This window comes from Numenius arquata, chromosome 10, assembly GCF_964106895.1.
Source record: "Numenius arquata chromosome 10, bNumArq3.hap1.1, whole genome shotgun sequence".
NCBI lineage: Eukaryota > Metazoa > Chordata > Aves > Charadriiformes > Scolopacidae > Numenius > Numenius arquata.
The window spans coordinates 12,992,504-13,018,524 of NC_133585.1; the positions used below are offsets into that span (position 1 = coordinate 12,992,504).

Sequence of the window (26,021 nt, forward strand, 5' to 3'; positions counted from 1 at the left end):
TCCTTCACTGCCTGCATACATGTGATAACAGTCACAGGTGGCTATGGTGTTTGGTCTTGCTGTTCCTTCATGGATCATTGCTCAGCTGTAGAAGAACTATGTGCTTTAGGACAAACTTAGGAAGGAAAAAAAAAGATTTGAGTGATACTCTTGCTGGGTTTGTGTGTCTTGTCTCTGCCTGCTTTCCACTTAACAGAGTGGACAAGCAGCTGTTGATGACCCAGCCAAGGATTGTCTGTTAGTGACCCTCTGGGGATGTGTAGCCTTAGCTCCAGAGCCCCTGTGCCCTCAATAGTGTCATAGGGACCAAGCTGGAGCTGCCACTTCTTGTTCATGGATGGGAGTTAAAACAGAGCCCAGTGTTATATCAGTGAAGGTACCAGCTGCTTCAGGAAAACATGAGTATTGTTTTTAGTCTTTAATGTGCCTGATTGCTTATTTGGAGGGAGAGAGGGGGTTAGGGGAAAGAGAGGAGTTTGAAGCTTTCCTCCTGTTTTACCTGTTCAATGACACTTCACATTGCTTTGTGTTCTTCACCAAAAAAGTTATTGAAAAGCAGTCAGTGGAGTGGCAGGGTGGTCCATTTACCACATACGTGACTAGAAAGGAGTATAAAAATCCATATTTAAATCTAGTGCTTATTGCTCTACATATGATTGTGATGATGATAATGATGTAAGTTACTTTATTACATAATGCCCCTGGTTATGGGCTGAGATCCCATTCTGCCCTTTCTTTAAAAATTGCCGAAAATTTATATCCTTCTGCATTTTATCTAGTACCAGTTGCAGCCATCAAGGTAAAACTCTTCAGGTCTCTTCCTGAACTCTTGAAGGGGCCTTTATATAAGATCACTTGAAAAAACAAACATTTATTTCTTAGGAAATACTCTTCCCTGTATCTACCCTAGAAGAAAAGATGTCTACCTCCTCCTTCTCAAGGTATACTTTGCCACAGTAAGAGGTGTTTACTTTCTCTACTTTAATACCAGCTTCACATGGCTTAATCCTTACTAATGACTGCAGCTTGGCTCTGTGCCATGAATCTACCTATGTCTTTAGACTTCAAAAAAACCAAACTAGGAAGAATATTGGAAATCTAGCCAGAAAAACCCTCTTTAACTTCTTTGGCAGAGTGCCTGGAAAGCAAGGGAGAACACAGAATCAAAATAAATTACAGGATTCAGAAGTGCATTAAATTAGCCCTGAGAAATTGCTTTCTCCTTGTATTAGTGACTAGTGATAATTTGAAACATTTCAGCCCTGGTCACTTTGTTATTTTAAAAGAAATGGCAATAGAGATTTAAGAACAGAAAGCTTGAGTAATGGGGCAAATGGTTATATTTCAAAGTAGTAACTTAAATCCAAATGTTTTGGTTAAGAGGAGACACCTACTGAAGAAGTTAATTTTAAAAGGAGTAAGAGGAATCATAGGATAATTTAGTCTTGCAGGAATTTCTGGAGGTCTTCTTGTCAATCCCCTTCCTCAGAGCAGGGCCTGTGGAGACAAGGTTGCTCAAGACCTTGTCAAGTTAAATTTTGAGTATTTCTAAGACTGCAGATTCCACAACACAGGTGAGTTTTAGAGAATGAGGTGCACATTTCTCAGCACAGATCAGAGAGAAAAGAGTTTTGAACCACAGGTTGCTCACACTTTTTATAGGTGCCTTCCTAAACGGGTTTTTATAACAGGAGTGCATTTTAGTTGGTTGTTTTTGTTTCCTCTCTCGCCTCAGTTAATAAATACTATAGGTCTGTCTCTATGATGTTCAAATTGCAGATGTTCATTGTTTAAATCAATATTGTTTGGCCATTGTTCAAATGGTCCTATCATGTTATTTGTCTTCTCTGAATATTAGGCATTGCCCCAAAGGGGTTATGTACGTTTAATATAAAGGGAACACTAATAGTCAGTGTATGTGAACAGACTCATCCATGCAAATCTGATCAGGTTATTTGGCTGCTGTGGTAATCAACTTCAAAAATAATTATAGCTAGGAGTTTGAAGCTTGCCTAGTACAAGCATGCGCAACACAAGAACTGTTGCAGAGCTATTTTGGATGCAAAGATCTTTCCACTATGTTAGACTGCAAATTCACTTTTTGTTCAAAAAGTTGACCATATCTATAAAGTAGGAAAAATAATTCAGAAAGGACAATAATTACTGTACTTTTCTCCATGGCTCAGTGGGAAAAAAGACTGTATTTACAAGAAAAAATCATTTATAGAGTATGCAGCACAAAGAGGATCTCCTCATTTCCCGTAGGTGAAGATTATCCTTCATTTATTGTGCAAATGTATAATCCCAAAGGTAAGGATTTGCTGCAGAAGGTGAAATATTCATCTCAAAGCAATAAATGAAAGGATCGTCACTCCTCACAGTTTTTATACAATCATTAATCTTGGATTCATTTATAACTACCAGAGTCAACTTCTTTTTGTTTGTGCTTTGCTTGTCAGTAAATGCTTAATTGAAGAGGATTTCTAAGGATGTACCATAAAGGCTTTTTAAATGTAATATTAAACTTTTATCCCATTGGAACCTCATAAAATCCAAGAGGAACAGTTTTGAAAAGGACGTTCTTTGGTTCTTGCCTGCTGTCCTGAGTATCTGAATTATGTTTTATTATTTATTTATTTGTTTGTTTGTTTGTTGTATCCTATACATATTTCACTGGCTGTGTCCTTCAGAGGTGCCCTTCAGGATTTGTTTTTCAATATCTATCTTTTTGTCTTCCTTGATGGCTTTATCGTAAGGGAAAGAAGATAGAATCTGTTTTCCGGGAGTTGTCTGGATCAGCATCCTGTTGTCTTAGAAGTTGGAAATGTACTGAGTAATGAATGAAGTGACACAGTGGAAGAGGCAGAGGAGTGGAGGTTATAACTTTTTTTGAGCAGAAAGGAATAGCATAGACAAGCCCGTTAGTACTAGGGATTAGAAATGAGTCTTGAGAGAGTAATTCAAAGGAAGTCTTTGAAAAGAAAGGTGGCACATTCCCCTATAGTTCATAGGAAGCAAAAAGAGCATAATTGGTACTCTGTCACATCAGAGAGGACGAGTAAACGATGAGACCTTACTTCAGGAAGGTCACAGGCTGAATGATCCCTAGTTATTTATCAAGGATATCACTTTGGTACAACTATGAATTAGAATTATGATAGTTATTATAGGACAGTTCTACCCTATAGGTTTTTTCTATAATACATGCTATAATTTATTTTATTTTGCTTTTTTTAGGGTGTTTTGCATAGAACATTGCTAGGAATTTCTGCAGCTTGCTAGCCTTTGTATCTATGAGGTTTTATCGTAAGCCAGTGAAGCACAAGACAGACTGTGGCTTTCCAAAGGTGCAGGAAGATGTGTGAAGCAGAGCAGAAAGTGGCAACTCGGTTTCCCATCCCAGGCTGGAATGCTAACTCCCGAATATGTCTGCTTTTGAGATTGTGAAAGAATCTGGTTGGTTGGGTTTAAACAAGCTGACTTAGACACTGGTAACAATTTCTATGGCGGAATGAATTTCAGTGCAGTCCAAATTACTCTGCTTCTCATCTCTGGGGGTTATATCCAAGACTACTGAGCTTTATGAAAACTTGCTTTCATATTCCTGGTGTAGCTAATGTAAAAGCAGTTTTAGGGTCTACCCACTACACTGAAGTGCGTTGTACAAGCATACCGTATTGTATAAATGTAGTCTGTTCTGTGGAGTGAGAAAGCATGCTTTTGTAGGTTAAGTCTTCTTAACTTACTGAGTTAAGTTCAGGGCTTGATAGTTCAACCAGAATCTCCCAGTTCTGCCACAGATACATGGATGTGTGATGTTGGTCAGGTTACTTACTCAGTATGTCCTGCAGTTTTGCTTCTGTAAACTGGAGGCAGCGTCTCCTTGCCTCTGAACAGTAGCACAAGAACAAATTTGTGTCTGTTAAATGCTAGGAGCTGGGGGAAGAAAGTCATAAAAATACACATTTTACTTTAGACCATTGAGGATTTGCAGCTCTGTAACAGCCAAGACTGCTTTATTACTATTAAATAGAAAATGAATACTGTACAGTGTCTACATCCTGTCAATGTCTAGGAATGCAATTCTGGGAGAAAGTAAGGAAAGATGAAAGTTTGATATTTCTTCTGTTTATTGTTTTGAAACAGAAAAATAAATCTGTTATTATTCCTTATAAGTAATCTCAGTTACTGACTTCTACAATAAGGTTGGAGCCTGCTCTGTGCCTGTCGCTGGTGTGATTTTGCAGAGCTCAAGAATAATGTTATCAAATAAATATATTGATGAGTTTTTTACCTTTCATGAAATTTTTATCATTATAAATTGTTGCCTACAATTCTTTGTTTCTTCTGCTGTCATAAAAGGAGCCACAAAAGTTTGGAGTGAGTACAATGCCACTTTAATGTGGGTTGAACCTGAATGTGGGTTGGCCAGAAGGCTGTATGTGTGCACTGACACATACTCACACAAAGAGACAGATACACAAGTGTCCAAGGAACAGGATTTTAATTGAGGAATACTCTGCAACCAGGAGTTAAGGTTATGTGACATTTAGTGCCTATTTGACTTGGAATAACTTAAATTTAAAACAATTTTGGAACCCCCTTCTCCCTACCTCAGTTAGCTAATGGCTCCAGGAAATGGGATTCGCAGACCACCTTGTTTTAGAACAGAGTAAACAATCATTTTAAAGGATTAGAGAATGGACAGATTTTCTTCCCCTTAGGTGTTGTTATGGATAATCTTTCTGGAGTCCAAAACCCTTATAGAAGTGATGGAAAAAATGATCTGTGGCTGGATGGCTGAAATGATTGATGAGAATATAGGATATTTCATGCTTCTGTCATTTTTTAATCCAGAGCAGGTAAAAGGCTTATGCTCTGACAAATGCTGAACAGTCTGTGCAAAATAAAGCAGTGCATGTTTTACAAAATCTAGAACCTTTGTGGAGAGTTTAGATTATGTTTTAGAGCTACTTAGTAATACAAATATTTACTGTAATGTCAATGAGTGAGGAGAATTCATACAGCCAGACTTTTAGAATTAAGAAAGATTAGTCTGATTAGTCTCTTTCCAGTTAGAAATTGGAAAGGAACCATTATTATACATTATGAAAAAATACACAATTTCTAATAATAGAGACTTAATAAACTGAAGAACGTGGAGAAGAGTTAAAAATAAGACAGACCTTCTGATGTTTTATGAGGAAATATTTTCTCACTCTCCCGAGAGACTGAGTTAGTTCATTCAGGAAGCTTTTTCATGCTTCATCAACAGATCTGTGACACTGGTTTTGTTATCAGCTTTGTGTTTTTCTAAGCTCCACTGAGGAGAATGTTACATCTGAAAACTCATCATCTTTCATTACAATTTTTGTGCATTATCCTATGTAGTGCATTCATTAACCCATAATACAAGATGCAAATTAATAAACTAACCCATCACAGAGCACAAAAATAACAGATCTCTGTCTTACAAGCCTAGTGTTTGTAAAGTCTGCCAGCATCGGCACTCAGATCAGATTTCTGTGCTGAGTTGTAATGAATTTCCAAGTAGTTGTGTAATTAAGCAGAGTCAGCAGTAAAGTTTAGATCATGGTTTGTTGGCTTTATTATTTTTCCTTAATTGCTAAGGTCAGAGTCAAAACCACTTGTGAGTAGATGTGATGTGTTTTGCCCTAGAGGTATTGTTTGAAATTGCCCACTGTTTGCCTTTTCCATATGTTTCCTTCCTGACCAAGGAGGTGTAGTTGAGAATGTTTCCTCAGAAATTCACCCTGCAGTGGTTTGGGTTTTTCTTCTCCCTTGAATGGTACTGGGGAAATTTAAGTCTTGGACTCTTACAGACTGATGAAAGTATATTTTTCATTTCTATGCCTTTTGCCTTGATGTCAATGTTTGAAAGCAAGAAAAAACTCTATTAGCTTAATAGGTTTGAGAATGAAAAATGCCCCAAAACAGGTATCTGAACTGGAGTTGAAAGCCTTCTAATTACCCGGGCAAGAGCAGAAATTATGCTTCATGAATCATTCAGAACAAGCATGCATATAATCTGCTTCTTGATTATACTTCTCAGTTGATATGCTGGAAACACCCTCCTTCCTCAGCTCATTTTATCCGTGATGAGTTTGCCTGCCAGAACCAGAGCAGAGCTGCTCCTTCCTTCCTGGCTCTGAAAGGTTCTTCTTTATTGGTTTGATTCTTTAATCATGGCACATCTGCAGTTTTTTTAATGGAAAGGAAACATGTCATCTTAGATGTTAAAGTGATGCGCAAATATATCACTATTGATTTTCAGTGGGCAAACCCTTTAATTTAGCATATTTATATTTATATGAAGTGAATTTGAACTTTTGCTCTACTTAATTTGGTGGTAGCCTAATTACACGGTTCAATACAATCTAATAACACAGGACATAGAAGATTTTTCTTTGTGATTTAGCTGGCAGCAGACAGTAATCTTTGTGGTTGTTATCAGAGAAAGACATCTGAATCTATAGCAGTGTTTGTCTTTTCCTGGCACTCAATTCCTGCTTTCTCTGTGTGTCAGAGTTTTGTTTATCATTTCCAGTTGTTCTGGGCTCCTAACATTCATCTTCATTTCTGTGGTTTTTTGCTTCCCTCTGTGACTCACAGCAATAACTTATTTTCCTCTTAGGTTGGTAAACAACATACTGAGGTATATTCTGAATCTGGTGTAGGACATTTCTGTTAGGTCAGAAGCAATGACTCAGCTTTCTTTAGCCAGCAAGTGGCCAGTTGCTGAGTCACTTTGGCAATGTCTGTTTTATGGTGAACAGCGATGAATCTGATGGTATTTAAGGAACTCCTGAATAAAATTACTGCTCACTTTGAGTGCTTTACAGGCTGATACAGGCACAACTGGAGGGAGAAAAAGTATGTTTAAACAGTGACCTTGATTAAGAGCATTTTCTGTGATATAAAAAAAACATGGTTGCCATTCCATTGTGAGAAGGTATCTAATAAACGGAATTAATCCTTGGCATAGATGCTGAATAGGTAAATCAGTAATAAAATGGTCTTGCTTTGCTTTATTACTGTACTTCATATATATATATAAAAATATATGGAAAAATTCCCCACTTGTTTTGCATGTGTGCATATTTTCTTGATTTGAGGTATAGAATGCTATTTTAGACTGCATAATAAATGCATCCTTTATTAATAAACCTGGACTGCTAATTACTGCAATAGTTTCCCCCATTCCTCCTTTCTTTGTCTAGTGACTAAAAAGTGATGAATCCAAGTCATCAGTCATCATAGCATAAACTTGTTATGTTATCATTTTATATTTCTATTCTGCTGTTTCTGCTAATATGCTTTAGATGAAGGCCTTAATAACAACAGAAATTAAAATAAGGGGAATAACACTGACTTCTAGAGACAGATGGTGTTAATTGATTTCATTTTTCCCCTTCACTTGCTTTCTTAAACAGGAAGACAATAATCCTTCCTTATCAGAACAGAATTTTGCCTGTCACTGGTATTTAGAGAGGTTAGTCTTAAAGCCCTCTACGTTTTAAGATTGTAAATAGGATAATGCTGTAAGCATACAACTATAATACATGAAGATTGGCAGGACTAATCAGATAAGTAAGAATGTGCTTTTTATGCATGCACAGTTTCCACTTGCTTTTCTGCCTTTTCAGTGTTTTTTTTTTTGTTGGGTTTGTTTTTTGTTTTTGTTTTGTTGTGTTTTTTTTTTTTAATACTGCAGGGGCCTAAGCTATTATCAACTCAAAGTGATTTAGTTATAGTCAGTCAGATTTTGTGGGAAAGCTAACCTGCTAGACATGAAAAACAAATTTAAATAGAGGAAGGACTATTTTTTCATAAAAAATTAGGTTTTTTGTCAAACCAATTGGAGGTTATGCATGGATTCAGGTTACAAGAACTGATAAGAGTCAATCTAACTGAACTAAGCAAAGTTGTGCCGTGATCCTGACTTTTTCCTAATTCTTTTTTTCTTCTTTATTAAACAAAGTAAATATTTCCTAAAGGCAAAATGTAAATTTATACTTGGATAAGTTTCTAAATCTGTGGCTATTTTATTTGATCTCCATACCAAGTATTTGGTATTTCTTTCCTTGCAAATGGGTACTGGAAAGGAAGAGTCATCTAATGTATATAGTGTTGGATATGCCGCAAACAGTCTTTACTGACATCTGTTCCTCTTGGAAGAGCTTTTTGTTTAAAAAGAGAAAGCTCATCTGACCTCATCCTTTGGAGAACGTGTTGAAAAGATTCTTAGGAAAGCTTTGGTATATCACACCATTTCTGATGCCTCATACCCTTTCTGAATTACTGTTCATTCCTGAAAGATTTGCAGAACACTTCACAGGGTTTTGCCATTCACACTTCACACACGTTTACCCTTCTGGCTAACCCAGTAACTGCTTTCTTCATTTTCATACCTCTACAGTGACACCCCTACTGAACAAAACTGAAAAAAAATAAAAAAGTGGAAAAAAAATAAAAAAGGTGAAAGTGATGAAGCAAATCTGTTTGAGTGAGTAAGGGCAGCGAGGATCACCTAATAAACTATAAAATAGCCCCAGAGCACTGGGAGTGTCAAGGAGCATCTTATGATGTCCTCTTCTAAAGTACGTCTATGAAATCCCGACAGCAGAAAGCTATTATAGGATATAAGGAGTATTCTTTTGCAATGAGATACTGTGAGGTAAATATAGTAGTGGCCTGATCACAGAAATCTCCAGTCTTTAGATTTAGATTTTCAGAACTACATGTAACCTTTCTGGGTATATATTTTATCTATTCTTAATCTCATACAAGTGAATGAATATGTAAAATAAAACCAGCATTGCTTCACTGAGAGCTAGTGAATGCTTATATATTGGAGAAGTTAAAAAGCAGTGACTGATTTTGTTTAAAATAGTTACAGGGATAATCTAGTATTTCCTTATGGGTTTCCTTCCATTTGTTTCATCTTGTCTTTCATGTCTTTTGCTGGCTCTTACACCTTGTGAATTATCTTTGCCAGGAATTATCATTTATTTTATTTCTGTGCAGGGCCTAGCACAAAGAGGACCCAACCTAGTCAAATCTCTGGTTGCAAACAGTAATATTAATAATTAAAGATGGCACGGGAAAATTAGATTGAGACTTGAGTTTGTATGAAACATAATATTGAATGTAATAAAAGAGAGTCTTTAACATATAAATGGGTTTGAGAAGATAGAGAGTAATCAAATTCAACTGCATTTTTTTAGTACTTTTTCATGTCATGTCTCCCAAGGTGCTTTACAGCACAATAATCATGATTAACTCTGGATTTAATCAGTGAACTAGTGCAGTAATCCACAAAGTGGGACAATGAGGTAGAAGGGCTTGGTGTTGGAGAGGACCCTAGTGGCCATGTTATAATTCATGAAGAGATGTCAGTGTGGCCCATAAAGTCTGGGCGTGACAGGGTACATGGGTAATCAATTCAGTATTTCAGAGAAACAGTTGGAAGAAAAGTCCGCAAACATTTCTTAGATAACATAATAATTTGAGGATGGGAGGTTTGGGATGTGTGCTTTGTTTTAGGACGATAATGACAAATCATAAGAGGAATTCATACCACATTTTCTGAGTTGCTTCAGTTTTGCTTTCATAAATGGTTGTAAGTGCAAATATCTCTCCAACGTGAACTCTGTGAATCGCAAGTACTGGTTTCTTGGCAACCACATCAGGACTTTGCTATTTGAAGCTAGTAAGGAGGGTGCGTTTTCAAACAGACTGTGATTTAGAGATTTTGTTGGCATTGATGATAATGGAGCTTTATGGCTTGTGTTTTTAATTATTTTTCATCTTGCATACTCATTCCTCAGACTCCTAAGTGCCATACACCATCAATGTGGTGAGTACCAAAGTAATCTTGAATTACCTAGGTAGTGAAAACCTGGGTAGTTTTTCCTGGTTATTAGAAGACAATTTGTGAAATACAAACCTTCCTTTTGAAGGAATGAGGAGGTTCCATCACCAGGTGAATTAAAAAATCTACTTTTATAGTGTGTTTCGGATGGAGAATGATAGGGACTGACTCTCCGTGTTACTGAGAGATTATGATGATAGGAGCTGAGGAGACAGTGTTCCTGCGTACACGCCTTAGGAGAGGGGAAAGAGGTTGTTCAGGTATGGAAGGGAAGAGCCTGGAAGTGGTAAAGAGTATTTGATGCAATGGTATGACCCAAGAAATTTCAGATATAGTTTTCCTCTTATTTCTACCTCTCTCCTTCATCTCACTGCCTCAAATCTAGGGAAAGCCTTCTCTGTCTTGGATCTCTGTAAAGTACAGAGAAACTGATGGATGTCAGACACAATAGGCAATAATCCAGTTGCTAGGGTCCAGATGCCTGATATGCAAGCAATACAAGTTCAAGTCTTAGATATTTTTTTCTCTGCCATTCTATATGGTTTACATAAATTAGTACTAAAAAGTAGTAGTGTGGATGAAGAATTCCTTCTAAGGCTTTTATTATGGTGAACAGTTAGAATGATTTATGTTAAGATTTTATTGCTTTCTGAGCAAATGAAATCTGTCATTATGAGAATTGTTTCTGATTTTGTAAGATATTGATTCTACTGCAGTTCAGGTGAAGAAAGGAGGAAGGTCAGTGAAAGGAGAAAAATGAGACATTTTCATTCTCTTTTTGTGAATGTTGGTGCAGGCTCTAGAACGCATGTTCTAAACGTGTGTTGGATCAAGGGTTTAAACTGTGGATTCTTAAGATTAGAGAGAGTTTTTAAATTATACCATAAGGGATTTATACCCTACTTTGGATAAATGCTGGCTAGTACTAATAAAACAGCATAATTATCATGACTGCATCAAAGTTTATTATAAAGCTTCTCATTTTGTGGCACCGCGGTCTAAATGCCCTGGCATGTTTAACAAATGTAAATGAATTGACCTTCCCATACCTTCAGAGAACAGATAATTTTCTTATAGATAAGCAGCTCGCAATAGAAGTTCCTAAAGCAGTTGCCAGGTCATTGTGAAGTCACAGTGAGGAACCAGATTTTGTTCTTCATTGCCTTGACGAACCTTTCCTCTCTACCCACCTTTGCTGTCCTTTAGCCCCTTCGTTGGAGTTAGGCCCCTTCGAAACATGTCAGTTATCTTGATGGCAGTGGTTGGTCCTTTTGTCTTTGTCTGTTTTTTTGATCTTAATACATTTTTTTCTTGTGTGAAATGGTGTAAGCGGTGCTTATATAACCTTCAAGGGGTTAGTAGTGTTGTCTGGTTCAAAGATGCAGAACTGAGCCAGGGAACTGGGACTTTACTTATATATCCACACCAGGAAGAAGAAATTAATATCCCCTTCATACCTGGAACTTCTAATGTCTCCCTGGACTGCTGATGGATGCAGCCAATGCATCAAGTCTTTCTCAAGCTCACTCTGCATGAAGTCACATCTACCCATATATTTATTATTTATTACATGAAATATTTATTATTTTACTTGCTATTATTTTCAGAATCTCCTGACACAATTATTGAATTATGTATGCTTATGGGTATGTTAATTTGTGCAAAGATGAAGACGGTACAGTATAGATTTCAATTTTTTGAGCTCTACCAACATATGAAGAACAACATATCCAGATGAAGTATCTATTGTGTTAAAGCAAATGGTGTTACTTTTTACTACTTCCCCCTGGAAAAGGGCCATGTTTTGGAGATGAAATCCCGCATCTCAAATGAATTTTTTATATTACTTGCATGTAGCAGGATTCATTTTCTCCATCATCTAATGGATTGTGTTTATTGAATCTGACAAACTCGAGAAACTGAGCTTTCAGATGTGGAGGGCAAACGACTGCCTGCATTTGTTTGGCATCATCGATTTATCAAGACTTTCATCTTGTGCAGAAAATTATATGTTGAGCTTCCATTCCTTCGTGAAAACTTCCATTATCTTTTTAAATCTTTAAAAACTAGTATTGAGGAAAAAATGATGTTTAGGAAAACCACCAGAAATATTTTATAGAAATTTTATAGGGATGCTATAGAGTAAGTGAGTGGTTATTGCCTTTCTGTTCATTATTTTGATTCAGTGGAGAGGGAGAATATGACTTTCTGAAGGAAAAAATAGCCTTGATCCTGCTTTTAGCAAGGTCGGTAGCAAAACTGGTGTGGTTTTGCCTCTCAAAGTTATGGATATTCAGCTGTTTGGGCTAAAGAAAGATATTTTCTTCTGTTGAGAAGAGATTTTGCATCTGCAGCAGTTCTTCTGGTTGAACCGTCTGCCTGGTGGTGAAAAGACTGATTGCTACTGTCACTGTGGGACAGAAACCTGCATTTTTTCTCCTGACGCTCTCCTTTCCAAACACTGGAATATCGCAGCTCCCCGGCAGGAAAACTGACCTTGTTGCATTGAAATCAATGGGGAGAATTACCACTGACTTCAACAGGAGCAGGGTCAAGCCCAGAGTTCGGCAACCCTTTTAGCAGATACCTTGAATCCACCACTGGTTTTTTTAAAGACTTTTGTCAGCTTTATGCAGGCCATAGGTACACAGGGCAGTTACGGAGCGCATTTAGGGGCCAGCAGACGCCTCTAGGTGAAGAGTGGAGCAGTGGGCAGGTGAGGGCTTAACGACTAGCAAGGGAAGGCAGCTGTGGAGGAGCCTTGAAAATGGAATTTGCAACACCTGGGTGGGGGTGGCCTTGCTGGGGGCAGGAAATTGGGTGTGCTCCAGAGAGGTGGTGGGGTGTGGAAGCTCTGCTTTTGAACATCTCTCAGGATTTCTGTGTTTTAGAAGTTGATGATATAGCTCATCTACACAGGTAACAAATAAGGCTTATTTGTTTGCTTTTTGGACTCAGGTTTGCTTATTGTCAGCATAAGTACTTGTTTGTGTTTGGAAGTCTGTTTTATATTTGTGACCTAGGTAAAGCATAAATCCTTTCCGGGATTACCCTAGAGGAAGACAATCAATGTGTATTTGGGGGTACAAAGAAATCAAACGTAAGCTAGAAAACTTAGAGAAATCTATCTGTGCTTCAGACCTAGCAACCCCTTTGGGCAGGGAGCTATTGGATTGCTACTTATCTGTTATTTAGGTATGTTGGGCATCTGGGAATCATGGGCAGATAAAGCTGCTTTTTGCAGGCACAACAGTTATTGCATGTTCAGTGATTGTATGTCATATTTTAAGGTATATTTCACAAGATTTGCATATTGATTGATTTAGTGCAACTTGGCTTTTGCATTGGCTCTTCATTGTTAGTAAACTAGAATGACATTAAGATTTTTGTGGTTTAGGTTTCGGAATTCAAATGAACAGTACAGATTGTTAAGGATGTATACCAGGAATTACTTTGGATTTGCTTATCTGGTTTTATGCTGGGTAGTAGATATTGCACCCTGTACTCTGTGGTTTGATTCTCTCCTACGTGTTTTATGAAACCCTTTTAATATGTGAAAAGTGTGTGTAAAAGGCAAGCAGCAGTCGTCTTCTTTATGGTGCTGTGGATGTAAGAAAGGATACAAGTTGCAAGACAATGCACTGGTATGCATGGTTCTCTTTTTTTTTTGTAAGGATATCCCCTTTAGAAAATTAGAGCACGTGTAGTTAGGAGGGTGATTGGAAAAACTTGACTATGCAATTGCTAGGCTAGTACTAGGAGACTAAGACCAAATTTCTTCAAGCACAGCTGAATCGTATTTTAGTTTATAATTAGGTGCATCTCTCACAATTTAACAGACACTTCATTTTTATTCTTTCTCTCCTAGATAAGTTATTCATACAAATTACAGGAGTTTGAAATGAAACAAGGTGTACACTCCAGGGCTTTAATTGCTAACTGTTAGTAAACAGACGTTTTCTGCACTAACTTATTGCAAAGGCTGCTGAGTAACTGTGCTGTGCTTTAGTTTGCTCTTGTTTGGGGGAACTATTTCACCTTTTGTGAATGCTAATGGCACATTTTGAATTATGAGGATTTAGTTCAGAGGCTGCAAAAACTGTGAGACATCTATCAGTTGGGAGGGAGCTTAGTGTTCTTAAACTACCAGTGTGTAAATGAACTCTTCGATTGTATTCTTTGAGCTCTGTGAAGTGCTGTAGTGTGCACGTTTCCAGCTGTGAAGGATTACTGTTGATCCCAGTAGCTCATCTAGAGAGAGGTTTTTATTTTAACTCACGCTTTGAATGACTGATTCATGTCTCAATGGTGTACATACATAAACGTAATCCATTGATTACTTTATTTCCTACTATTCATGGGTACTGCTTATACAATGCTGTATCAACCATAAACTTTCATCACTGTCATCGCTGAAAGCTCTTATCTGGAGTGCTGCTAATAATGAAAAAGCTTATACCGTTGTTAACTGTCTCTCGTGTGGTAGAATGGGTTGCTTTACCTCTCAAAAACACATCTGGGAGGCGAAAAAGGGGAAATAACTTAATGAAATGGTATTGTCTACAAGCTGCCCTTGGGAACTCCAGCCAAGCCTTCAGCTCCCGATAAACTGAACCCATTCCTGCTTCAGACCCAGAGCAGAAATTGAGGTGGCTGCTCTAGCCTAAAACAAGGAGAAAGAAAATCAATTAGTTGAAAAGCAGAAAGCAGTCTAATCCAGAGCTTTCTTCTTACTGCCTCAAGTACAAATGTGGAAAGGATGCGTTTATTCAGATGTTATAAGGCATGTAAGAGATTTCTGCTTCCTCTTTTCACTTTTGGATTCAATGACACATGTCTTCACTGGCAGATATACGCAGAATTTCAAGGTTAAGCATCAGCTGTCACTGAGGCATACCACAGTCCAACTAGGGCAGTATATTAACAGTGGATTATTGGATATATGCCAGCACAAGAGGTTAGAGCTACTAGAAGCTGTGTCCTGTCCAGAGCTTGTGGCATGACATGGTGCTTGTATGAACAAGTATTTTGTTTTTCCTACATGCTATATCAAAAAATTTAAAAATGAATTATTTTTCTTAATTAAATTTCAAAGTTAAATAATATATTTTTTTATGTAAATTCATCAGGCCTTTTCTTCTGATGCTTAGCAAGTCAGTCAAAAGTTGTATTCAGTGGTGACCTGCATTCTGAACTGACAGATTCCTAAAAACATGATTGATTTCGACCATGGAGCTATGATTTCTCAAGGTTTTCTTGTAACTGCATTATGCATGAGGGGAAAAATAATGAAGAGCTCCCTTTACTTTCTTGAAAAAACAAACCAATAGACGATTCACTATATTCCAAAGAATGTCGAAGTATCTAAGTGTTTTAACTGAAAATTTTTTTTTTTTGTATATAGAAGGTCTTGCTGATTTTTTTTTTTTTTTGTGTCAAAGATGTATCTATAGCAGTCTTAGTACATGTAAGTCTCAGTATACTTAGTAATTTTAGCCTTAGTATGCTTATACATATGCTTGTCTTAACCCTTTAGGTAAAATAAAAGGAAGTTTTTTGTTTTCTTTTTTTTTTTTTTTTTTCAATCCAGTTCAGACGGGTTACTGACTTTTTGGAGACGACTTAGAAGCAGCGTGGAAGCTCCTACATGTGGAAGCTGATATTTGCCAGGCAAAGACTGATAGCAATTTACCTCATAAGAAGTTTAAGCTCTTGACATAATAGTGCTTTCAAGTTAATCTTGATGTGATTTTATGTTTTAGAAGGTGAGAAATGGATCATGCAGTAAAGAGCCAGGTGTAGTGTGCGTAGGGGCTTTAAGAACAGCACCTGTGTTTTACCTGCCTTTGGACCAGCTGGGACTGAGCCTCTCCTTTGTATTTCTCTGCACAGATGGGAGCTGTGAGAATATTTTGTTTCATGTACAAGGGAAGATAGAGATACCACACACGTTTTCTTGGGTGACCCTCACAAAAAAATTGAGATCACAACTTGAACTTAAGTGTGTGAGTGTGTATCTGTGCGCTTGAATCACTGGGTTAATTTTGAAACTGCCCCAGTTACCACCTTTTGGGTTGTGTCATGAAGCAATTTTAGACTGCACGAACTAGGCTTTTTCAGATGAAATGAAACTGGAAGATGCTCTCGGGAGCACACCTAACACTTATAAGAGACAGTTAATCCACAGCACTGGATCGGTGCTAGTCCCAAGTAAAACCCTGTAATCCTATTCTGTGAATGTTTGGTCATCAGCACCAGCTGGTTCGCTGCTTTTGGTGTGAGATCTCCTCACATTGTTTAAGTTACTTGCTAATATAGATAAAGCATAGGAATGATTTTTTTTTTTTTATTTTTGTGCAATTGAAAAGGAAAGGGTCATTTGGGACTAAAGTGAGGGACAGAGAAGTGTGAAGTACCTACTGAAGTTAACTGAAAGCATCAGAATAGAAGTGTTTCTCATTTGAATAAAACTATTTCTATTTGGATTTTTATTATTTTAATGAGGGTAAATGAAAATCTTGCCTTTCCCACTGTTCACAAAGGACAAGGGATGATTATGACAGTACTGCTCCATCGGACAACAGTTAGTGAAACGTGTAGGGTGCTTTCCTGAGATATGGGAGAAACGTCTTTTAATCTCTCCTTTGATGAGACTTAGACGTCTCTCAACTCTTCTAGCAGCAAGGTAAATGCCAGCTTGGTAAGTGATTACAGGAGGGTTTATTTTGCTTTCAGTATTTCCCGTGGAGGAATTCCACTTTGCATACAGTACATTTGCTAGACTAAGAAAGTGAGGGAGAATGGCTCAAGACCTCGACAATCAGTTCCCAGGTCCTAGTCCCTGCTCTGATCTTACAGTGCAAAATGGAGTAGCTTTAGCAATTTGCGTTGTGTGTGTCATGTTCTTAATAATGAAGACTAATCTAATTGAGTGCCGGTTTCAGGACAGTGATTATAAGACTATTTAAAGAAAATAATCATTTGAATTCCACAAGATTAAGCGAATGCAGATGGGAGGGGAAGGAAGGAAGGTGAGGCCAGGTCTAAACTCAGTAATTAAGGTTGTGTGAATGTATCACTTTCATCTTCTATTGTTCCAATTTTCTTCTTCATCACATTTTATAGATTCTTTTTAATCTACCTCTTGGGTGATACATATTTTCTGAGAGCTTGTAGTGCCATTGTGACTGTGGGGGATAGTGTATAATTTCTCCTCTGCTGCCACTATTTATCCACAAAGATGAATTGTGATTTTTGTACGTTGTTTCTAGTTTGAGAGCATGCCAAACCCTTTTATGGTTTGATATGCCTGGTATCCTTTCACTGTGGGGCTGGACTATACCTTTGGCAATGCCAAAAAGCTGTTTTCCCTAGGGCAAACAAGAATCCATCATACTGGAAAAATCATATACATCCATGTTATTACCATTTTTTGTAGGTGTTTTCTAAGAGCTTTCATATCTTAATGTAAAAACTGTGAAGGGACTTCTAGATAAAACTACTGTCAATCAAAATGTAAAAGTATGTATCCTCACTAGAAGTTACAATAATGTATTTTCATGAATGATGCATTTTTGATGCAGAACTCTATTTTATTTTTTTTGTCTCATAACAAAGGATGTTACCAATTATTAAGGAAGTAAAATATGGAGTAGTGATTCCTGGGCAAAGTAATTAAATCTCCTTTCTTTAAAGGGGTTCCCTCTGTATTTTTTTTCCGATTAGCATTTTTTTTTTCTTGCATGAGACTACCGTGTAACTCAAAGTGTTTTCAGGCTTTTGTTTTTTCAGAGGTGAAATGATTCTGAATAGCCAAAAGGGGGAATATATACCTTGGTTTACCTTTTATATGAACATATGATCTAAGACATTTATGTTTAAGTGTATGTATACACAGAGTTAATTTTATAAATGTGAAGTTTAAGTCAATTTTGATGAGAACTTGTAGTGTACACAACACAGTATATATCTCTACTTTATAATTACACTATGCTCTGTGCTAATTACTGGTGAAGAGGAACCTTTCATATTACATTTAGCATTTTATCTTGTTTTCCAAAGGAAACTCAATGTACTTGGATGTCTATTTCTTCTTCCCCTGTAGTTTCTAGTTGTGTTTAATTTCAGCTGAACGTGGCAGGAGGGAAAAATCAAATGAGAGGTGGCTAGTTTGGGGAGATGCTGTTAGCATTCCCTGCCGTGAAGGAGCCCCCACACCTGGAGGAGGTGCTCCCTTATTTTTACCACAACAGAAATTCTAGACGTGGGCAGTCTTGTATGCTGCTTAGCCGCAGAAGCCGTTGTATTTGCTGAGAGAGTTCATGCTTTAGATTCCAAAATCAGCTACTGTCAGGACACAAATCTGTGGGAAAAGACACTTGACTAGTTCTGCTGCTTACAGAACTACTTGTTGTACTTCTCCCCTCGCCCCTGTGAAACTGCCATAGAATACCAGTGACTTATGTTTTCAGAAAAGTAAATATTAGAAAGTGTGTTCTGTTGAAGTAGTAAGCGGACTGCAACATCTGATTTGTACAGACAACATATCTTTGGTTAATTAATCTTTTTGGTTGATCATCTTGCTAAATTAATTAATTTCAGAACAATTGGACAACATTACTTGAAGCAATAAAAGCAAATGTGCTAAATGTTGCTCTACTTTAAAATTTTTATAGGATACTTCAAAGTCACGCACTGTTGATATCAACTTCTTACAGCTTTTCTGTATTTGAACTGTATGACAGTTTGTCATGGAACTAGATGGAGGGGATAGAAGCCTATTGTGGTATTAGTTAAACTATAAATGAAATAATTTTGTTCTTTGGGAGGAAGATGTAGCTGGAGAAATGGTCTGCATTTATAACAAAGATGATTTACTACTATTTTGTAGTGGACTGTGTTGAAGAGTATGAAGTTTTTAACTTTTTGGAAGCTGCTCTTTGGAACTTTTTGGAAGGAATAAGCATTTCTGTAGTACTGATGTATTATTCAAGCCAGAGAAAGGCTAACCTTCTCATAAAGTAATAGGGGAGATATTGAGCTTCTTATCAGCTCATGGAACAATGTATGAGGTGGATTACAAATGTTTCAGAGTGCTAGAGAGTCCTGGATGACAAATTGTTTGATAAAGTACTCATGAGTTTAACAGAACCCTGAATGTAAAACATCCAGCTGTTATACGCTGTGAACTGGCGTGTTCTAAGTACCTGCAAGCTATATTTAGAGTTAGTGCTTTGTGTGCAACACATTAAGTCTTGGATACAATATTGGAGGTGGAAATGTAATGTTCTGCATAATTCCTCTGTTTTAGGGGAGTGAATACTGAGAAATAGATAATCACAGTTTTTCAACTATGATAGGTCTCTGACAGTAATTGTGGAAAGAAGGTAACCAAATAATATTTGCTGTGTGGTCTGGTCTGAAGGAGCTAAGGGTTTTTTTGGGTACTACCAGAATTGTGTGTTTTCTTCGTTTTGAAGCTTTCCTGAGGAAAGGAGCCACAAGTGGAAGGATGATAAAGGAAGATGGGGAAATGAGCAAGTACTACTGCGGCTTTGCATCCAAAAATGCAATTCTGAGCTTTGTTCCAAATATGACTTAAAAGTTAGCCCTATCTTCCTCTCCCCCTTCTCTCTTGATTCTGCTGGTTGTACCAACTGAGGGAAGGAAAAACTACATCCTTTTTTTGAGCCAAAAAGCTATAGATATTGGCTTGAAGTAGCTTTGCCAGGTAACGGGTTACTCTTGTTGACCTATGGATCCATAAAACTGGGACAGAGAAGATGTGTTTGGAAAAAAAATATCTTGACTTTCTTAATATAATTGTCACTTATCTGTTCTATATCTACTCTTTCCCACACAAATTCTATGTAAGTGGAGAGCAGTACTTGACTACCTTGCTATATTTGGGCTTTGCTGGTTATTCTTTTCTGAGATACTTGTTGCTTACCTGGGTATGCCAGGACCACTGTATGCTTTGTTTTGGTTTGTAGCAGTGGTAAAATTACATATTTTTATTAGAGATTTGACTTCTGCTTTACTTAATTAATTTTTTTAAATATCTTTGTGAATTGGAAGTATTTTATTCAATAGCTTGTAGTAAGTGACTGCTCTTAGAGCAGTATGTTTGGTTCTATGAAAGTTGGTCCAGCTTCCTGCTCATGTAATTGTCACAAAATTCCATTTGTGTGACTGTTATTGGCGTATTTTTGATATAAAGAATGCAGTTGCATTTACATATCATGTATTTTTTTTCAAATGCTGAGTCTTTTATTTTGGAGAAATCTATCCTTTAAAACTACTGTGCTTGATTAGAGATGTATGACATGGGTTAAGCTATTCAATTTAATTTGAAAATATAGCTTCTGAGAATTGTCTGCAGCTTACTGAAAAATGGTTCTTAAGTTGTTTGAAAGATAAATATAAAGGTAAGTTGCTATAGCTTTTTTTTTAAAGTGGTAATAATTACAGTAAGTGTTATTTCCTCTATTTAAAAACAAGACACTTTTAGTATCTTTACGCTTCTTGAATTGTTCTTTCAAAAGGTAGAGGTGAATGCTACCTTAGTAAAATAAGGTAGCTAGAATTTTAAACTAAGGAAGTTAATATGATAAAAGCATAACTTTCAACTACAGAGATTCATTCTTCAAGATAAAGTAAGTATCTTAAACTGATCTGGAGAATACATGTTATTAATAGTAAAATTTTTATTAAAAGATTGTAAAACCCTCTGAGGAAAATGTATGATTAAGTCAAAGATCCTAATCTATCAGTGTAGCTTAGAGCTGGTTTGATCAAATTTGAATCTCGGTAGTGGTACTTTATTCTTATTAAGCTGTATAGAGTATATTTATTTGAAGTACAGTAGTTCTTCATTGGTATCTGTCCTCCCTCCCCCCATAAATAAACTTAGCCACTTAGTTCAAGTATTTTAAATACCAAAGCAAGAGAAGAATAAGAGATAAACCATTCTAAATATTGGAACAAACATATTTTGGGTTTGTGTGTGGGTTTTTTTATTAGTAAGTGCAAATGTTCTTCTGCATGATGGGAATAACGTGCAGTACTTTATGGCATTAAAAAGCTTAAAGCTTATCTATAATGTTAGGAGTTCAGCTTTTTGTTAAGTTTCTAATTCTCCAGAAACTTATGATTACCAATTAAAAACCTATTTGTTAAACAGCATGCTTGTTCTAAAATTGTTTCTAATTGAACTATATGTCATATCCATGTAAAGTCTATGTTATATGATTTAGAAGTGTCCAAAAGTATCTTGAATAATTAAACATGGTGTCATACCACACTAATGTATTCCATATAAGCAGCCTCTTTTATACAATGAAGGAGTTGAAATATTCTACAGGTTTTTTTCTGTTTGTTTTTAGTCTGGTCATTTTCTTGTTCCCTGCTACCTATAAAGCCTCTCTTCCTTAATAACTGGACTCCAAGGGAGGGGAAAATGAAAACTTATAAATTTTAAAACATCTCATAAAAGCAATCTAACCCAGCCTTGTGATCTATAAAAATGTTACAGATTCTAAGTCATGTATCTGGGGACCTTCCAGAGCTAGATGCAAGTGTTGCTGCTTATTGGGCAGTTTCCATTTCTAATTGCATGGGGGTTTACAATACTAAAGCTGTAACCTGTAAGTGGAGCAGGACTGAATGCAATCTTTTTGGAGCTGAGAACAGTATTTATTTATTTTCAGATATGGGGCTGGAGCAATGGATGAGAATTATGCATTGGGATAAACAAACACTGTAAAAAATCTGTTAATCTTTTCAGGGATTAGGAGTGTTAGATGTTAGTATGAATATTGCCTCCATTGGATGGCATATATGCAGAAGTAAGTGTTATGAATGTTGAAAGAAGCTTAAATGTTTCAGCTCCATCAGACTTAGAATTCTTGCCTTTTGCCTTCCTCCGCTGTTTTAATAGAAACTCCTGCTCTCACTTGCAACAATAGAATCTGATGTTTTCTTTGCAATTATTGGGTCCACTAGCCTTATTTCCTTTTACTTATAAGTTGTTACTTGTTAATTTTTTGGTTTATTAGTTTTTATTGCATTAATTTTTGTCTTGTGTTAAAAGGTCTTGATTAACCAACGGGGAAAATTGTAACCTGAGAAGCAGATATAGGTGTAATCTCAAAGTTTTGTGAAAGAGCTGTCTCAGTCCTTGGGGAATCGCTGCAGGAAAGATGAGGTCACTTACTTGCTGCAGCCACTTGGTCTTTAGCTTCTCTCTGGAGAGCTGGATATAAAGATGACACATATAATAGGGGTGCTTTTCTATGAGTTTGTGCTCAGAACAGTGAAATGTAATCACCCACCCCTTCCAGACATACCAGAGTAGCCTCTAGAGATCAAAGTTGGTGAGATTCTGCTGTTAGAGTTTGGAATCATTTAGCATCTCCCAAGATCAGGCATCAGATGGTAACAACCTTTTTGCGGTGCTGACTTGGACAAAACTCGAACTAGTGACCTATAGCAAAAGAAAAAAAAAGGGTTGTGTTTTTGGTAGAATTTTTACCGCCAAGCTTTTCTTTTTAAAGCTTGGCAATCCTGCTGTTGCTGTTTGGCGCTGTTCCTGCAGTGCAAAACCAGTCTTCCCCTTGTGTGTGTGATGCAGGAAGGGAACAAGGCATGCAAGATTAGTAGGTGTGCTCTCCAGGACAACATCACTGTCTCTTTTTGGACACGAAAACTAAAGCTTGAGATGACCACAGATTATGTGCAATTAAAATCAGTCAAGTCTTTGTTAGTTTGAAAAGATCTTGTGTTTTTCAGAAGTCTGCATCTGTGTAAATTGATAGGGATTCCTGATCATTAATCAATGGAGATTATATGTTGATGGAGAATGAATTTTCATTTTGACAGGCTTTAATATGACAAATTGCAAAAGATTGTCACTCTGGGGGCTGGTGTGGGAAAATGGGTGGGAGTGAAAGAGGAAGGAGTCTTGATGTATGTGAAATCCTACGGTTCTCACCACTGGATGCACTTACAATGTCATTGTTATCTAAGATAAAAAGGATGCTAAAGAAAAAAAAGGACTCTTCTCAGTTGTGCACTCTGAAAATACCTATGGGAGATTCTAGTTCCCTCTCAGTACGATAGGAATAGGGTTTAAGATAATTTAGACAAGTGAGTTGCTAGAAGATTTTTAGTCTTTGCTTGTTGGAGGACTGAAGGGCTGTGTGGAATTCACAGGCCTCTCTCTGACTTTCTTTTCCACGAAAAAAACTCTTTCTGTGCTAGCAAGTTTTTGGCCTTAACTTGTAACTGCTAATTATCCTAGCCAACTCCGCTGTCCTGCTCCTTTGGCTGAACGTCTGAGGCATCACTTGTCCAGCTGTGGATGGGCCTCCCCAGCCCGTGTACTGAAGATGATACTGGCCCCAAGTAACTATCTCAGAAATTCTTTGGCTGTTTGTGGTGTTGGTCTTTCCACCCAGAACAGGGGTTATGCAGTGGATTGTACTCTCAGAACATCACTGTGACACAGGACAAGTTTGTTTTGGTTTTTTCTTTTTTTTTTTTTGTATTATTTTTAGTTAGAACCTAAGAGTTGGCCATATATAAGAAAGTTTCTACTTAAATTTCTATTGAAAGGAGTCTTTTGTTGACAATTTGGGAAAACGAAATGCAAGGGTAGTAATCTAAAGGACTGTATAACTGGATTGTATCTCGATATTATGCTCAGAAAAATGCAGAATTTGTGGTTTTTTCCTTCTCCTGCTATGACTTAAACAATAGACGTCTCACTTGGTTTTCATTGCAAGCCTGTTCTTGTCTTCATCAGATTCCCACTCGAAACTCCCTCTGGCTTTTGGTCATCTAGTCTATTCCTGCAGTGAATTGGTGATTTAGATTTTAAAAATTTAGGGGACTGGTTGGATAAAAAGCTGAGCTCCCCACTTCCAAACATATTGTTCCCTCATACAGAGAACATTGGCTCAAAAATGGCTATTGCAGCACACTTTTCATTGGTACGCATCTGTACCGGTTGCTTAAATGTGACACAAAAAGCTCTTTGTGTAATAAAGAATTCATCTTTTTTGATGGATTTTGCCTTTTGGAAATAGACTCTCTATTCTCACATGCTGGTGACGGTTCAGAACAGGAATATGCTTTATTTTCATCTCCTAGAGAACACTGAAGAATACTGAGCTGATGAAAGTACCGGTAACGGCATCAGTTATTTTTCCATTGATGTGACAAAGCTGCATGCCCAGTTGCAAGCACAGGGAGACAGACGAGCCAAAAAGGTTAATTACTTCTCATTTTCTTGCCCTTATGTTTATTTCAAATGCTCATCTCTTTTAGTGCCTGAAGATGGCCAATTAATCTTATGTACTTCTGTTTCTACTAAAAGAATAGTTGTGGTGCATCTCACTGTTCTTTATAAAGGTGTGAAAAGTTCTGTACTGAGGAACAATACCAAAAAGAATAGAAAACCAGTTTGCTTTCAGAAGCCTTTTCGAGGAGCGGTTTAAAGCTAAAACTTGTAGTGAACTTGGCATGAAAGTTCTTCAGTCAGGAAGATTGTGATTTATGCTTGGAAAGATCCACGGTCTCTACCTTTCTTCAAAGTAGTCATTTCATTCCCTGCAAGTTGTACGCAGAGGTAAGGCTTTCAAATAGAAACCCAACATCAGGGAGCCAAGTCACCTCCCTTAGTACAGTGTCTGTACTTCCCAGCTTCTCCGTTGTTAAATGATTTGCATCGTAGTGGATTTGTGCATGCTCTGGCTCTTTCCTTCCCTGGCTGTATGGAACAGATGATGGAGCTCTGCCTGCACTATTTATTTTCATAGCTCCATAAAAATAGGATAAATCGGTGTGAGTTTCTCCTGTAGTGCCCTTAAATCTAAAGCAAGCCACATGTTTGTTTGTTATGCTTATTGCCCTCTCTTGTATTTTCTGTCATCTCAAAATATTTTCTTTGAGAAGCGATGTGGATACAAAAAACTATCTGACCACAATTCTTGATTTTTGAGGTCACTGTTAACTATTATTTCATGTCTACTACATCAGAAACAAAAATAACTTATTAAAACAAGTCTAAGAAAATATTTTCTCTTCTTTTTTTTTAAATTTCTCAAGGTCCAAATTTTTATTTTTCTTACAAATTCCCTGCTGTAGAGCAGTGTTAGAGTTGCTCAATATTCAGTTTCACTGTCTGAAAATTGCCTCTTGGCTGGCAAAGAAGCAGTAATGTATCAGGAAAATTATGTTGAAAGGATGTAAACATGAAGTCACCATGCAGAAAGTAGAATCAGAAGTCCACGAAGTTGAATTATTAGAAACGGTGTCTGGCAGATAAAGGCAAAGAACTCTAGAAATGGACCTAAAGACTCATGCAAAGGGTTTTCTCTGTGATCTTCATCATAAAACAACCAGACTTTAAAATATTTTAAGAATTATTACTTTTTCTTTTTTTTTTTTTTTAATAGGAGACCTCTTTATTCTTGTTCTTCTATCTTTTCCTTTGCAGTGTAGAAGTATTATTCAGAGCCACTGATATATCATTGAAGGGAACTCCCCAACTAACTGGTTACTCGTAGAAAGCATTTTTGGTTAACTACTACAAAGGAATTTTGGTAAAAGAGAAGTTTTGTGAAGCTGAGGGATTCTAGTGAAGCCTCCCTGGATTCATAGACCTATTCCTAAATCTGCTAACTGACATTGCATCATTTACTTTCTTACTAGGAAGGAGTGATTTTGGGTGCAGCAATACTGAATTGCTAACGTGCAAGTATCTGGAAAATGTGGCTTACTCTTTGAATAAGACGGAAGGCTGTATCTTCAAAATTGGGAAACATACTATATGGCTACTCACCTTGCAAGCTGGAGGATGTGTTTGTAGCTTTTTTCATGTTTATCCTGGAGGATAAAAGATGTGGTGTTAGCATGACTGTATTGGGCACAGGTGGTTTTCAGTAGTTCTCAAATAAGTTGTGTGCTGGTAGGTGAGGGGCTCTGGAAAGGGTTTTGTGAAATATGTATGGTGTAAAAAGCTATTTATTTTCAAGCGTAATATGACCTGGAAAAATAGCAGACTATTTCCAGGTACAATTCTTCTAGGCTTTGCTCCTTGCCTCACTTTTGGGAAGCTTTTGTT

The 26,021-nt window shown here is 37.1% G+C and overlaps 1 protein-coding gene across 3 annotated transcripts in view; it reads left to right on the plus strand.

Moving 5' to 3' along the window:
• The window catches only part of GRID1 (glutamate ionotropic receptor delta type subunit 1), a 540,304-nt gene that overhangs the window by 99,607 nt on the left and 414,676 nt on the right, over nt 1–26,021 (plus strand). The window lies entirely within an intron of this gene.